Source organism: Marmota flaviventris, chromosome 1 (genome assembly GCF_047511675.1).
Source record: "Marmota flaviventris isolate mMarFla1 chromosome 1, mMarFla1.hap1, whole genome shotgun sequence".
In the NCBI taxonomy this organism is placed as follows: Eukaryota; Metazoa; Chordata; class Mammalia; order Rodentia; family Sciuridae; genus Marmota; species Marmota flaviventris.
Window position 1 is genome coordinate 128,240,701 of NC_092498.1, and position 16,476 is coordinate 128,257,176.

The following is a 16,476-nucleotide window of genomic DNA, read 5'->3' on the forward strand; positions in this document are numbered from 1 at the left end:
CTGTCTCTCTGGCAGCATCTCCGTGAAACCATCCTGAAAACTTTTGCATACATATAAGTGCATATTCACGTGTGTACGTACACACACATGTGCCTGTATAGCAAGTGTGTGGGTGTCCACACACGTGTGTATGATGGGTGCAGATATGAAGTCAGCAGAGTGGAATACAAAGTTAGGAGAAATACAGGAGAAATACATGCTTCAAGTTCTGACCCATTCTTCTGGACGTTTGCCATTCTTTCTGAGTGTACCTTGTGTTCTGCTCCCATGCAAAGAAAGTCCCCAAACCCCAAACCTCAAGACTTACTGTCAACATCTTTGTCCCAACTCCACATGTCCTACATGTCCACTGCTGGCCAAGCAGCTTCCCTCCCCTGGTTTCCTTGCTGGGACCCAGGTTGAGATGTCAGCCACTGTCTGGTCATGCCAGATGGACAGAGAGGATATGGACACTCCCTCCAGCGTCTGCATGGACACAGAGGCTTGTTGGAGTGAGGAAGGAAGTATGGCCACCCACAGGGAGGTGCAGGCAGGAAGGGCGACCTTGGGTGTCGGTCAGCTTTCCACTGCAGTGACCAGCTATCTGACCAGAACAACTGAAAAGGAGGGATGTTCATGTTTGCCTGTGGGTTCAGAGCTCTCAGTCCAGGGCCAGCAGCCCCACTGCCCTGTGCCTGAGAGTAGAGTGGGTGGCAGAGGAAGCAGGGGACAGAGAGAGGGAGGAAGGGGACAGGGACAAGATACACCCTTCCAAGGCACACCCTGACCTTCTTCCCCAGCTAAGCCCTGTCTCCTGTAGTGTCCACGGCCATCAAGAACACCCTCACATGACTGACCCATTAACGGATCAACCCACTGATGGGGTCAGGATCCTCATGATCCAGCCCCTTCCCAAGAGCCTCTGAGCACTGCTGGGTGGGAACCAAGCTTCAACACAGGACCCTTTGGGGACACTCCAGCTCCAAACCATATCACTAGGTGTGGGTGAATCACAAACTTTGGATTGCCCGACTTTGCTGAAGCAGATGTGCATTGCTTGTCTATTAAAAGAAAAGGCAATAAAAGTTATGTTGGAAAGTCTGCATGTGTTTCCTAGGGGTGCAAGGAAGTAAGGGTCACCTCTGAGGTGTGGAAATGGGAGGGATCAAGTCCATAATCACTGAGAGAGAGAAAGGGAGAAATGAACGACAAAAGGAAGAAGGAAAGGAGGGAGGAGAAAGAGGGAGAAAGGAAGAAGAGAAGGAAGAGGAAGAGAAAGAAAGAGAGAAAGAAAAAGAAAAAGAGAAAGAAAGATTGATTGATTCTAATAAGGTCAGATATATTTTATTTGGAGGTTTTTCTGCACAATTTCTTAACTAAAACATAGCAGTCTTCTGAATAATCCATATAAAATCCAATTCAATAGCCTCAGTCTCTAAAATGACTTCTGACCAAAGAGGATTTCTCGTTTCTGTCTGAGGCTCTCATTGGACCTGTAGCATGTCCACCTCCTCTGAGGCCTCTGAGGTACTGGACAGAAGGGACTCAGTAATACCCTTAGGTCTCTGTGAGCTGCTCACCTTGTCCCCAGCAGAAGACAGTGGAGAGTTCACCCGTGTCCTTGGCCCTTATACGGTGACTACATTGAAGTAGATTCTAGCTGTGTCTGGACCTTGAGGGTATTCTACAGTTGGCCAGAAGAAAACCCAAGCCTGGAACAGATGATTGGAGGGTCCTGCATGTTTGGGGAGACTTGGACATCCCATTGCTAAACACCAAGGGGCTGTTCTGCTTGGATTTGGACTGAAACTGAAAGATCAACACAAAGCCAAGCAGGGGCTCTGAGAGAGAGACCTGCGTGAACTGGCATCACTGGTAAAAAAGGGCTCACCAGTTGTGGGCTCCCTCCTGCTCAGTCTGGGCCAGTGCTGTCTTTGGTTGGATAATAACCTTGTCTCCTACTAAGGTACAGCCTCATGATTTGCTGCACATGATGATAAACATCATACAGGAGTGGCGGTGGCCTTCTGAATACCCCATGGTTCCTTTAGAAATACCACAGGAGAACAAAGCTGGCATTTGAATGTTTAGGCAACTTGAGAGACTTTGACATTAATTTAAACAGTGTGGATTGCGGCAATTTCATATCAACTGTGGATTGGCCCCCTTTGGCCAGCCAGATGAGCTTCTTGAATCAGCATACTGGCCACTTGGAAACTACATGATACATCGCCTGGGTTGGCACCACAATCTCTTGCACATCTGTGAAGCATGAGCCCTGTAATACTGGTGTTACTATTATTTTGTGCTTTCTTCTATGAATATAAAAAATACACCTGCACAGGGAATTATATATTTTAAGCTCTCTTCTACCATATGTTACTTTAGCATCTCCATCATTTTTCAAGAATACATATTCCAGATATGTTCTCCTATTAGTTGAGGAAGGAAAGAAAGTTTTACTAGAAATAGCAAGAAGGAAAGACAGAGAATGTCACAGGAAGATGGGGTAGAAAATCAACCCCAGAATGTGCACCCTGTCATGAATTGTTCAGACAATACCCAAATGTTCAGTAAGGCTGATTCAAATTGTGAAATGTTCTGCATGAGTTAGCAGTCACCACAATAAGGCTGTGTAACAAACAGCCCCAAATTCAGTGGCTTAAGGAGTCAATTTGTCATGGTTTACAGACTGTGGGTCCACTGGGCAGTTCTGCAGGTCTTGGCTGGGATTGGCTTTGAGATTTTTCTAGTCTTGCCTGACGCCCACTCACAGGCTTGGCAGGGATTTGTCAGGTTGGCTGATGTGGTCTGACCTCAGCTGGGAAGTCAGTGCTCCTTCCTGAGATCCTTGGTTCAGAGTGGGCCAGATCAGGCTTATTTTTATGCTGGAGGCTGAATTCCAGGAGGGAAAGAAAAAGTGTGGAGACTTCTTGAGAACTCGGCTAATAAAGAAAAATTGTCATATGACAATTGTTCTTTATTATTATTTGGTCTATAGAATAGACAATTTGGTCTATTCTATAGACCAAAGCCAGCCACGGGGCCACCTCGTAAATAGGTGGAAAATTAGATTCTCTGAGAGCCCTTGGTTGAGGATTGCTGGGAAGTGGGGAGGGAGCAGGTCCTCCCCTGTCTTCTCTGCCCTGCAGGTGGCCAGCTCAGCTTTCAGCAGCTTAAGAGGAGCAGAGAGCCCCAGGCCTGCAGGGCAGCTCTGAATGGACACAGCTACTGCTCTCCATTAGCTCAAAAGTCTCGGATGCTTTAGCTCTCCCTCCTGGAACTCAGCCTCCCGCATACAAATCAGCCTGGTCCAGCTCACTCTGGACCAAGGATCAGGGGAAGCCAAGCTGGAAGTTTGGAAGGTTGACCCTAAACAGACTGGATGTCCTTGGTGGTATAACAGAGAGGACAGTGGCAGCCCCTGATCTGTCTACATGTATCTGCCTGGGGACCTCCCTCTGCTGCTTTTGCTTGACCTTCTAACTGGCCTTGGGCTGCAGCCTGGGCACACATTTCCAAGGAAAAACTTTCCAACTGCTAATGTTCTGGTTTTGGTCTCTGAGCAACGTTCAAACTTCTAGAGTCCCCACTGGAACTCTGACTGTACTGCGTTTGGATGAACTGTGTCCCTCTGAAGCCAACACCATTTCAGAGCTGGGGTTTTCCTAGGCTGCTCACCACCCAGTTGGCCCAGCACCTGGCACAGACTTGTCATTCAATAAAATATTTGAAAATGTTCATCTTATTGTGGTAAGAGTATGTCACACAGATCTTTTATACACTTAGCATGTGTCTAAGTGTATAACACCATATTGTTAATCACAGGTGCACTGGGGAAAGGATTTCAAATACAGTTTAGCCATGTTTCTGAGCACGTATGTAAACCTGATTTCATGTCAAACTAGAGTTACATTTCCCACTGGATTCTGAGTAAACAATTCATATTATCTCAGGGTGAGAAGGCAATTGACGTACCTGAACTTTGGAAAGAACATCCTCCAAACAAAACTCACCCTTCAGGACCTTCAAATGGAAAGCGTGACTAGATCAACATTTCCACTAAATAATGTGATTTCTTATCATGTGAGTATTTCACATCTTCTCATATTAAGCAACTCATGGAGAATAGGTTGCTCTCAAATAAAACAGTACGTGAAAATGATCATTGGACATAATGGTTCTCTCCTTCACACTTGCTTGGCTGCAGAGTTTTCCATGATACTCTGAAAAGATGTGTGATTGCTGTGACTAGGGGAAAGCATTTGGTGGCACTGCTGCTTTGGAACAATGATGACACTGAATCACATGGAGCAGCTGCGGACACCACACCTAAGGAGGTGATTGCAAGTGCTGCTGGCCAGTATTCTCCTACAAAGTTCCATGTGGTGTCCTCTTCTCCTGCAAGGTTCCTTAGGTGTCCACTGAGCTGAGGACACTGTGGGTCAAGGAGTCCTCTCCTCCAACTGGCTGGCTCAGCCTTGTTTCTGGTGTTAACCTTCATTAGTCCTTTACCCTAGTCCTGCTGGTCCCATCCCACCCCTGATGGCCCCTGCGTCCCCAGCTCTCTTCCCCACCTCAGAAGCTCTTTCATGATGGGGCCACATGGATTTATCTCAGCCTCCCAAAATGACCAGCTGTAGCTTATCTCCACTAGACACTGCCAAAAGAGACTCTTAGTATCTTAAGCCATCATTTTCATGTTGGATTATATCTCCAAATTTTCTGGCAACTTAAACTTCACCTAAGGTGAGTCTTGTTTGTAGTTTCCAATTAAAAAAAATCATGAATGATAAATATTGTTAGGAACCTATGATCTGCCAGGCCATATGCTAAGGGGTCCATTGGCCTGTTCCTATCTATCCCACACAACAGTCGTGGGAGGGGGCAACTATTGTCATTGCTTAGCTTAGTGCAGCTGATTACTGATTAGGCTCTTAAAATTCTTCCTGTAATTGATCGTAGCATCTGGCCACTTATTCATTGGCTGGTGATTTAGATGAAATGCCAGATACATGCTCATTTTAAAATCTATAAGAGAGAAGATTTTTTTTCCCCTTCTTACTGACATCCTCCCCTCCCTTTCTCCATCACCCTCTATGGAATTTATCTTTTAAGGCATAGAGAAGTTACCTCAGAGAGGTAGAAAAATGGCAGGAGGGAAAGCCAAGATGGCCTTCCAGTCCATCACTGGTCACCCCAACCAAGTCGTCTCACATCTTACGGATCTTTCTCTAGGAACACTGTGGAGAACAGGTGCTAAAAGTCTGCCTCCTGAGATTGGCTGTGATTGGTGATGCTCAGACATTTGCATTCCTTTACAGGAAGAAATGTGTTGTTTTTCACTAGTCTCCCTGGGGCTATCTCAGGCTGTGGAACTCAGAGCAGATGAAGGGCATCGCATGGTCTCTGCACTCATTCACTCGCGCTGTGTGTGAATTATTGCACACTTGTATGTCCCAGATACGGTATCAAGTTCCCTGTTTGGGGGATGACAGTCCCTGAAACCATCATGAATCCTAATGCATGTGAAGTGTACTCAGATGGGCCCTGGATAGGCAAGAGCCTCCCTGTGCCTCTGGACTACAACCTTTATTTACAGCCGTGATGTAAATGGCCACATAGATGCACGGGGCGCTGGGGGATGCAGAAGATCTTTCATCATTTTTCCTGTACAGGCTGCATTTCTTCCTCTCCTGTCCTTGTGGGGAACAAACACTCCCATGAATTGAGTGACCGGAACTCAGACTTGCAGAGGAGGACTCATGATCCAGGCCCTGCCAGTCAAGGATGTGCCCGTGGTGATGGGGACTGTGATGAAGATGGACAGGTGTAGGGGTGTAGACCTGGCCCTGTGCAAACCTGGTGAGAGAGCAAGGTTTAATCGGAGTCTCTCTCTCCCTGGCTCTGCCTCTGTCTCCTCTTCCTCCCAACTCCCCCATCCTCTCCCTCTAAGTGCCACTGATGGGCTCTGTGGGTCTCCACGTGGAGCTGCCGCCACAAGGAAGTCAGACCCACACAATGAGGAGCAGATGACCAAGAACTAATGACGTTTTGAGGACCTTGTTCTCTCCATGTTAAAGCCCACCCTGTGTGTGGCCCTCTCAGTCATTGCAGGCAGCTTGTGCTAAGCCCTGGTTTGAGGGCAGAGAGCTTGGACTGTTTATTTTCCCATCTCTTTCATCTTGGGAGAGCTCTTCCCTGCCTCTGCCCAGCCAAACTCCTGTGGGCAGCTCCTCGTACAGGTGCTTGTTTTTGAAATTCCCAACACTTGGGGGCAAAGCATGGCTGACTTTCCACATGCCCTGCCCCTGGGTGCTCTGATGTCCCTGTTGGTTCCAAACCCTGCAGAGATATGCCCCTCATGGATGGCACACTTTGCTGCCAGGGTCCACACTGAGATAGGAGGGTGCAGCTCTGAAGAGCAGTGTGCTGGTTTCTGGTAAATCCTACAGGAGACCCATGAGGGTGAGCACAGATGGCCATTTCTTTGAAGGAAGGCAGGGGAAGTTGTTGGCTTGCATTTAAGGAGAAATTATAAGAAGTTATGAATCTTGTGATGCTAGAACCATATGCAGTCTAACGAGCTGCTCAGATGCAGTCTTCATGGACTCCCGCAAACAGAGAACAGATGACATCTGGGTCCCTTGTTCCCCACTTGATTTTGGAGGCAAACACTTACTAAATGGAGTAGCCAGCTGATTTACCAGAGCTACATATAATTTGTGTACTCTTTCTCTCAAAGTCCCTCCCATCTCTTCCCATCTGTGTTTCTCTCTCTCTCTCTCTCTCTCTCTCTCTCTCTCTCTCTCTCTGAAATCACTTGAACACAGTAAGATACATCACTGTCAGACAGACATTCTCAAGGTGTGGTTTTCTCTTTACCTCACTGTTTTCTCCACAGTTGTGACTCAGACCTCTGCCTGGCTCACACCTCTGCCAGGTTCCTCTTGGCTCTTCTCCAGGAAGCGTGAGAACTGCTGACTCAGCACAAATCAACTCTCCATCCCTACCCTGGGGCACTCAGGTAAACTCAGGCACAGTTCCCCTCAGCTCAAGGCCCTGTCTCCATAAGGGTGGCCCCAGCCTCTGGAGCTCCTCACGGAGAAGCTCAGCAGCACTCAGCTTCCTGTTGCTTCTAGCAGTTTTATCTGTCAACCATACACTTAATGATGAGCTTCATTCGGCTCCCCAGCTTCCCAGGTGAACATGTGGGAGCAGTCAACGAGCTCAAGAACAAGTCCATCATTTCAGTTTGTTTTTCTTCTCTCGGGCTTGGTTAGAGGAGCACTTGTGCTTTTCCAATCATTAGTCCACTGGGTAACTGGAGAGCAGAACCTGGTTTATAGAGAGAGCACAGGATGGGCAGCGCTCATGCAGGCGTCAGTCCTGAAGCGGGACTTCCAGGGCTCTGGTGTTTCTGATTCTACTGCTGTCCAAGTGCTCTCAGGATGGAGGATCAGGAGATCCCTGTGGCCAAACAGCAGTTAGGTGTAACTCTCAGGTGAGCATGAAACTGAGACCAGGGCAAAGGACAGGTGGCTGATTATCAAAGAAAAGAAAATGCATAGATAGCACTTCCCATCCCCATCATGGTGGCTAACAGCCTTGGGGGAGGGTACTTTCCAACACAAGCCACCACCCCTGAATGGCTCTCTTCCTGCCTTTGGTCAGGTAGGCAGGAGAAGAAAGGAAACCAGAAAACCATAAAGCAGCAGGACACCCCCTCCGTCAGACACCAGCTCTGGGCCCCCTCCTCTCCTGAGGAGTCTCTCTTTTTCTCTCTCTCTTTATTCTGTTTCTTAAATAAATTTTACTTTCTGCTCTTTACTTTTTGCCTTGGTGTTTCTGGGGTGTTTAATCTTCAACACTGGGAAAGAGGGAATATATCCTGATTTTCAAAACAAGGCTATCACAGAGGTGAGGCAGGGGTTACTCCTGAGCCCCTCAGCCTCTGTCTTCATGGTCCACTTGATGTTTGATCTTGTATAAGTTAACTCACACTTTTGACCTCAGATTTTTCATATAAATATGCCTAATAAAATACTGTATCAGAGGATTCTTGAACAATGGTGTACCATCACCTGTGTCTGGCCCATGGCTGAAGCCCAATAAATGTTAACTCATTTCCAAAATTCTCAGCTGCAGAGAAGAGTCATGGGAGTAGATATATCATGGACTTAGTAACAGCTTCACAGGGATAAAGAAATACTGCTACATTCAAAGTTTATATTATTTATTATAGTAGAATGTTTGTTTTTTTCCTGGGAAAAGGTTACTAAGTTAATATTAAAATATGTCAATGTAGACTGGAGAAAGTATGCTTTTCAAAATTCAAATCCTGGGCTGGGGCTGCAGCTCAGTGGTAGAGCGCCTGCCTAGCATGTGTGAGGCACTGGGTTTGATTCTCAGCACCGCATATAAATAAATGAAATAAAGGTGTTGTGTCCATCTACAACTAAAACAATATTTTTTTAAAAAATTCAAATCCTCAGGATCTCTGCTCAAGAAGATTCTGGTGATAGTGCCCAGGCCCTGACCACTAAAAACCCTGTTGGAGCTGCAGGGTTGGGCAGTCAGGCTCTTACTTGCTAGGACTTTTGAGATGACCATCTTAAAGAAGATGTGGGAGGTGGGGGACCCTTGTAAAAGTTAGAGGAGAGTTTCTTTCCTTCCAATTTCACACATAAGATCTCTTAGATGACCCTTACTTCTCTGGTGAAGCCCCTGGGGACATGAAGCTTACCCAAAATCTGTGAAGCTGTATAGTTCAATGTTTTTCTTGGATTAGTTTGCTTTTCTTCATGAAAAAATATCTGGGCATTAACTGCCTAAATAATATCCTCCCCTCTTTTTAAATGAAGGATTCATGTACCACAAACTGGCTTCAAGCATTGGTGTCATTTAGTTGTATTTTATGCCAATTTCTTTTCCTGCTTCCTTTACTGAAATGTAATCCTCATCAATTCTTCCAGAATTTATTTATTCATTGGTGCTGGGGACTGAACCCACATCTTACCATGTGCTCTGCCATTGAGCTAAACCTCAGCCCTCTTCTGGTTACTATTTAAAGACCTTTATACTAGTCAATTGGACTACTTTGCATCTTGTTTCCTTCATAGAAATAGGTCTCTTATTCAAAATATGAGGCTACGTGAAGAAACAGTTTAATGAAAAAACAGTTTATATATAATATGTAATATATATTATATTACATATTACATAGTGCCTAGCATGTGTGAGGCCACTAAAGATCAGATTGAGACCCTGCAGAGGCTCTTTTTTATTTTGTTGTAATTCACATTTTGCCTCTTTCTAGAAAGTGACCAGTTCTTCCCGTCTTGACTCTAGTGACGTCATGGCACAGCAACACCAAAGGGCCTGCCTGGAATCTTGGAGAACCCAGAATCCCAGAGTCACATCAGGAGCCTGAATGAATTTCAAGACCTTTATGATAACAGTTTGGGTCTCTGTTTACACACTTATTTGGGGGGAAATGTTCAAAAATAATTTTGCTTTTCTTCTTGCTTGGCTTCTTTTCCAGGTTGCCATTCTTCAGGCAACCTGGAAAACAGAAGGCTCTGTCTCAGCCTTCTTCGATTCCCAGTCCTGTACCTAGGTTAGAGAGTGTGTGCTGTGCTGAGACATCTGGTCCTCAAATCATCTGCACAAGTGGGCGTCACCATCCACCGGAGAGCTCCCAGCAGAAGCACTGAGGAGCCACCTCTCAACACACATGTTCATTGGCCACTTACCTGCTCAGGAAGATGAGCACTTCCAATCCACTGTGTCATTGCCTGTAATATCATTTAGATGATGGATTTCTTGCCTCTTTTAAAATTTAACTTTTATTTTTAAATTGACAGGTAAAGTCGTATTTATCATGAGCACAATGTTTATACACACACACACACACACACACACACACAAAGTCATGACTGATGACTTTCTGCATTATCTGTGCATTAACACATACATTATATTACCATGAGAGCACTTCAGTATGTGTTATGGGATTATAATAGGCTGTTATCCCCAGGCACAGATTTATAATAAGGCTCTTGAACACAGTCCTCCTGTATGACTGAATGTCCCACCACTGTCCCAACAGCCTCCCCTCCTCCACTCCCAGCCTTTAATGGAGGAGGCAGAGCTTCAGGAAGGTCCAAGTTCAAATATCCAGTAAGTAATTATGTGGATTAATTCTCAAAGAAACACTAAAAATGGATCAGTGACAATTTGGTTCCATGTTTTCCTGAGTGTGGCAGAATTCTAATGATGGCAAATATTAAATGGCTTTGAGTCACAGTAAGAAAGGTTCTTCCTAATCAAATTATCTTTTAATTCTTCAAATTATATCAAGGAGAAAAAAATCTCATTTGGTGCTAGAACATCTTTATATTCCCAAACATTAGCAAATTTCTTTCTTTATTTTTTCCTCCCTCCCTCTCTCCCTCCTTTCCTTCCATCCTCCCTCCTCCTTTCCTCCCTCCCTCCCTCCTTTCCTTCCTCCCTCCTTCCCTCCCTCCTTTCCTCCCTCCCTCCCTCTCTCCTTTTCTTCCTTCCTCCCTCCCTCCCTCCCTCCTTTCCTCCCTCCCCCCTCTTTTCTTCCCTCCCTCCCTCTCTCCTTTTCTTCCTTCCTCCCTCCCTCCCTCCCTCCTTTCCTCCCTCCCCCCTCTTTTCCTCCCTCCCTCCCTCTCTCCTTTTCTTCCTTCCTTTCTCCCTCCCTCCCTTCCTTCCTTCCTTCCTTCCTTCCTTCCTTCCTTCCTTTCTCTCTTCCATGAAGGAAGACTGGCCATTAGTTTGGATACTTGGAACTTGCACCTTCCACCATGTTTTCCCATGGCCGCTTTCTGTACAGGGAAAGGGGTGCAAGTGTTTCACTAATATTAATGATAATTTTCTCTTAAATAAAATTTTTATTAAACATGACTAATTCCATTACTTAGTCATGGGGTGTGGCAGGAGGGGTTTCTAAGACTGTATATAACATTTATGTGTATAGAGGGAACCAACAAAATGGGAAAAGAAAAGAATAATGAAAGTGGGTAAAGGAGAGACTTCCTTTACACACCCACCTAAATCTCACTTGTGAGATCAGAGTTGAACGATGCCTGCTGGAGGCTGGGCAAGTCACCCTCAGACGTGAACAAACCCACTTGCCAGACAAAAGCACAGGGATGCTTAACTCAAGCCTCAAAGGCAAAAGGGCACAGCCTTATCTCAGCAGAGGCATCCACATGGGGACCCTGAATTCAAAACATCCCTGGCCATGGCCACATCTGCAGGTTTTGGCAAGCGGTGGGACCTCTCACATCCGTTCTTCCCAATATGAATCATCACCAGGGTTAAAAGAGTTGGCAAATACCAGGTACTGCACACTGGGTTCCATCCACCTAAAGATTTTAACAGATAACCGATAGCATCATTTGGGGATCTTGACTACTACATTTATTGGTTTTCTAACCCTAGACACATCATTCAGCATATTTATAAGTGCAGAGAGAGATTGATGTCTATAAGATGAATAGGTAGATAAATAAATGGGAAAAATGTAGGCACAGGTATAAATTTTTATGCACAATTTGGACTAAATGATACACATCAACTTATTGAAGTCTTATAAATAGACTAACATACACCATGCCCATGACTTTGTGAGTGATCAGTAAGTTTTAGTTATTACACTTTTCCAAAATCAGAAAGTAAAGTTGATTTTCAAACTCCTCCCACTTATGTCTTGACTTTTTAACTTTTGAGGAGCTTCCTCATAGAGCCGTTGAAGCTCATGAGAAGGCTACAGGAACAGAATGTCCTATATCCCTGTCTCACATATTGTAAGAGGACATCATGTCCTGGGAAGTCATATATGTTGATGAATTCACAGTTAATCCTACAGAAGCAACCCACAAAAACAAGAAGAAATTGAGATGTCAGGAGTCACAAACTCTGATTACTATCTCCCTGCATTTAAATCAAATTAGTCATGATATTAATAGGCCCTGAGTACCTTTTTGATTTCTTACCATGCAGCAGCACAGTCTGAGGAATTTCAGGTGCTTAATTCTACTTGGTTTTCAGCACTGTCCTAAGAAATGGGCCTTTTCTTAAGATGCTATTTCACAGATGAGCAAACTGAGGAGCTGAGGTAAAATAATGAGTGATTTGAGGCTGAGCCAGGATTTGAAGCCAAAAGCTGACTCCAGAATTGAAGGCTTTAACTTCTGTACCATGCACTAAATGGACCTGTGGGAGCATGTGAAAGGAAGCCCAGTAAGTTCTGAGTTTCCTTAGATGGTGGCGTGAAGGTTCTAAATTCATCTTTATTTCTACATCTACCTTTAAGAATGCAAGTACATTTTTCTGCAAGTATTTGTGGGCCATTTGTATTTCTTCTTTCGAGAAGCATCTGTTTAATTCTTTTGTCCTTTTATTGGGTTAATTTGTTTCCTTGGTGTTGATTTTTTAAAGTTCTTTATATATTCTGATTATTTCTCCACTGTGGAGGAGCAACTGGCAAAGATCTTTCCCCTTCATGCTTTGGTTTACTTTGCTGGGCAGAAGCACAGTGTTTCATGCACAGGAAATAAAAACAAACTTCAAAAAGAGCAAATGAATCAATCTCACCAGAAAAGTAGCTTAGCCAAGGAGTAAGTGTGAATAAAATGTTAGAAATAAATCAAAATGAATTAAAATAATAATTGCTCTAAAATACACTTAATATAAATGGTCTCAACTCTCCAATTAAAAGATGTAGACTGGCAGAGAGGATTGTCAGGATCTAACCATATGTTATTTAAAAGTGACTCATCTTTCAGGTAAAGATATTCATATGTGGAAGATGAAAAATTGGAAAAAAGACATATCTTGCAAATGGAGACCAAAAGCAAGCAGGAGTAGCTACTCTTATATCTGACAAAGCAAACTTCAAGCCAAAATTAATCAGAAGAGCCAAGGAAGGCCATTTAATACTGGTAAAGAACTCTAACAAAAAGTTATAATCATTGCAAGTATTTATGCCACCAATGTGAGTGCAGCTACATAAATAAAACAAACGCTATCAACATAAAGTCACAGATAGATTCCAATACAATATTCCTGGGTAATTTCAATACATATCTCTTACTAATAGGTAGGTCTTCCTGTAGATCTTAAAAACCTTTTCTTTCATTCCTTAATACCCAGAGCTCCCACAGAATTTCAACCTAGGCACATGCTTGCAGTTTACACAATAATTATAACTCGTTGACTTGTGCTAAATAGGAATCTACCTACATGCCACATTCCATGCCTACTCTCTTGACTCTAAAAATCTGAGCCTTCATAACTAAAATAGGCAGCTCTCCTGACTACTTAATTGCATGATGACTGAGCTAAGAAATGAAGTCTTGGGTGTATGAACTTCATTTCATTTCCAGCTTCACATTTCTAGTAAAGGCACCAAGGACACACACTGGTCTCCACGTTCCAGTCTTTGGGAAGGGTACCTGCATTCCACTTGCTGCAGGCCCCATGACTCCCAAATGCTCACACATTTGTTCACTCATGCTTTCTGTAGACATTTAATTGGGGGCAACTTGAATTTTTGTAATGGCTATAGAATTTGTGTCAAGTGTCCAGGGTCAAGTATCCAGTAGGATGTGGCTAGAGGAGGTGGATAATTGGGGGCTCTAGCACCCTAGTATAGGAATCCCTCCCTCATCAATGGGATGAATAGGAGGTGAGTATAAAATCTTCTTACCCCCACACAGTGTTTTAACCCTGACTAATGAAGGGGATTTGGGTTAAATTTTGAATAGGAGAGGCAATGCAAATTTTATGATCATGTATGACCATGTAGGATAGAAGGCAAGGATGACATTGTGTGTCAAGGGTTGTCACTTAGGCTTGGTAAGATCTAAACACAGACCCTATTGTCCAGAATCAGGACTAGTAGCAGCTTTCTTGGCTGGGAAAAGGAAGGTAAGAGCATATTAGAGAGTGACTTTAAGCTAGTTTCTCATTCCCCATATTATGGCAAACTTTGAATGCAAAGATGATAAGATCTACCCCAAATTTATAATTCAGTGGCTCTCAAATATGCATCAGAGGCTAAACTGCTTGATTAGCAGGTTAATCACCGAGAAAATTTACTAATTACACCAAATTCACTATCCGCTGCTGCCTTTCATGAATTATAACATTAGTTCTAGTACATAGAGCCTGGAAGGTAATGGCCCTTCCCTGTACCCCTGAAGTTAGGTATGTTTTAAACACATATTTCAAAGTTGTTTGAATAAAAATAGCCACCATTAGGTTGGCGTAATTTCAGAAGGCAGGAGGCCTTGCCTTACCTGGTATCTGTAAGTCCAGCTAGGATAATTTCAAACAATGACTACCTGAGTGTGTTATTCACCTTTTCATTGCTGTGACCAAAATACCTGGCAAGAGATACATAGAGGAAGGATAGTTTATTTTGCCTCACGGTTTCATAGATTCAGTCCATGGTTGGCTGGTTCCATTGCTCTGGGCCTTTGGTTCCAGAGTGACGCAGAACATCATGGTGAAAGGTTGTGAAGCTACTCACCTCGTGGCCGACAGGAAGCAGAGAAAGAGAAGGGGAAGAAACCACAGGAAAGATGGACCCTCCCAGGGCATGCCCTCAGTGACCCCCCTCCTCCAGCCATGCCCCATCTACTACAGTTGCCACCTAGTTAGTCCATGTAAATGTACTGATTAGGTTATAACTCTCACAGTCCAATCATTTCACCTTGGAACTTTTCTGTGTTAACACAAAAGATTTGGAAGACACCTCATATCCAAATCACAACACCTGACTGATACCATGAGACCAAAATGCTGTGTCTGTCAATGCACTGGAACACTGCCTGTAAAGTCAGAAAGGGAAGCTAATGACCTGCAGACCCAAGGAGGAAATGACTTTCTATCCCTCTCCTCCAAAGGAAACCATCAGGAGCAAAGACAGGAAAGCCATAGAAATAGCTCTATGTATGTTGACATGAATGATCTTTATGGGTTAGATTGAGCAACATAAAGTGAGATCAGAGCTCAGAGTAGGATCTGCTTCTATACGTATTCTTTTAAGGGTGAAATATATGTGGATATGCACTGGATAACTCTGGAAGGATGTAGACACACATGCATAACCTAGAAAGGATTCTCTGTGAAGATAAGAGCAGGGGACACGGATGGTAAGGCAATTAATTCTCAATGCTTCTAGCTGTTGCAAACTCCTTTGCATTGTTTGATTTGTTTTAATCATGGATAGTATAAATTATTTTTTTACAACATATAAACATTAATGTTTTTAATCTTGTTACAATTTTTATTATAAATGCCCCCCAAATACCATGTATTAAAGTCTTGGTTGAGCTATACCTTTAAGAGGTGAAGCCTATTGGGAGGAAGCTAGGACACTTGTGTGCATTGAAGGGTGTATTGGGACTCAGCCTCTTTTTCTCTCTGCTGTCAGCTGCAGGAGATCTGCAGCTTTGCTCAGCTCCCCTCTCCCTGCCTTGAGGTTCTGCCCACCACAGTCCTGGAGCACTGGGGCCAGATGACCATTGATTGAAAGCATAAGACCAAACAAACCTTTCATCTCTTTTGAGTTGATTATCTCAGGCATTTTGTAACTGGGATGGAAAACTGACTAAAACACCCTCAGCATAGAAAATAACCATAGCAACTTTAATATTTTAATTTTTTAATTAAGTTTCTTATTCAAAACCAGACCATATATAATAATATTTTCACTTAGTGGTTATGATCTTCTCCTAAGGAAGACATGTATTAAGCAATTCCAATTGACAGAATGGAAGCTGAGGAAGGCTAAGTAATCACCCAGAGCTACATATCTGTCATCTAGACCCCTGACCCACCATTTCTGTGTGAAATCCAAGCTAATTTACCACTGAATTTCAAAATTCTTTAAATTTCAGACAGGTTCCGGCTGCAGTATCACATGTACACTTTTATGACTCTTTTGTTCAAATCCTTAATGTTTTCAAGGTTGTATTAAGAAACTGGGGGAGTAAGTTTAGGGTGATTTCCAAGAGGAAAGTTTTCATTGGAGATCACGTGCTTTAAGCTCATATCATAATTTAACTTTTTTTTCAAAATCATTAACAAAAGGAGAAATTCTTATTCATTTTTCCAAATTGCTGAAATTATTTTTTAAAATAGTGTTTTGTGTTCCGCAACAGCTCATCCCTGCAATTTTAATGCTGCCACTGGGTCTTCCGTCTTTTGACTGAATTGCCTGAAGGTAATTTGCATATTATTACAAATAATTACTTGCAAATTTCACTAGTAAAGCTCATCTTGGAACTGTGACATCTTTCCCCAATAATGGGTTCAAAATAAACAAAATTGCATTCATTGATCTAAAGTCAAGTAAACATTCGGTAAGCTCTATATATCCAATTCAGGGAAACAGAAAAATCTGTCTCTGGAGTTGGTGTCACACCATCCTGAGCCACTTTTTAGAGCTTATTACTT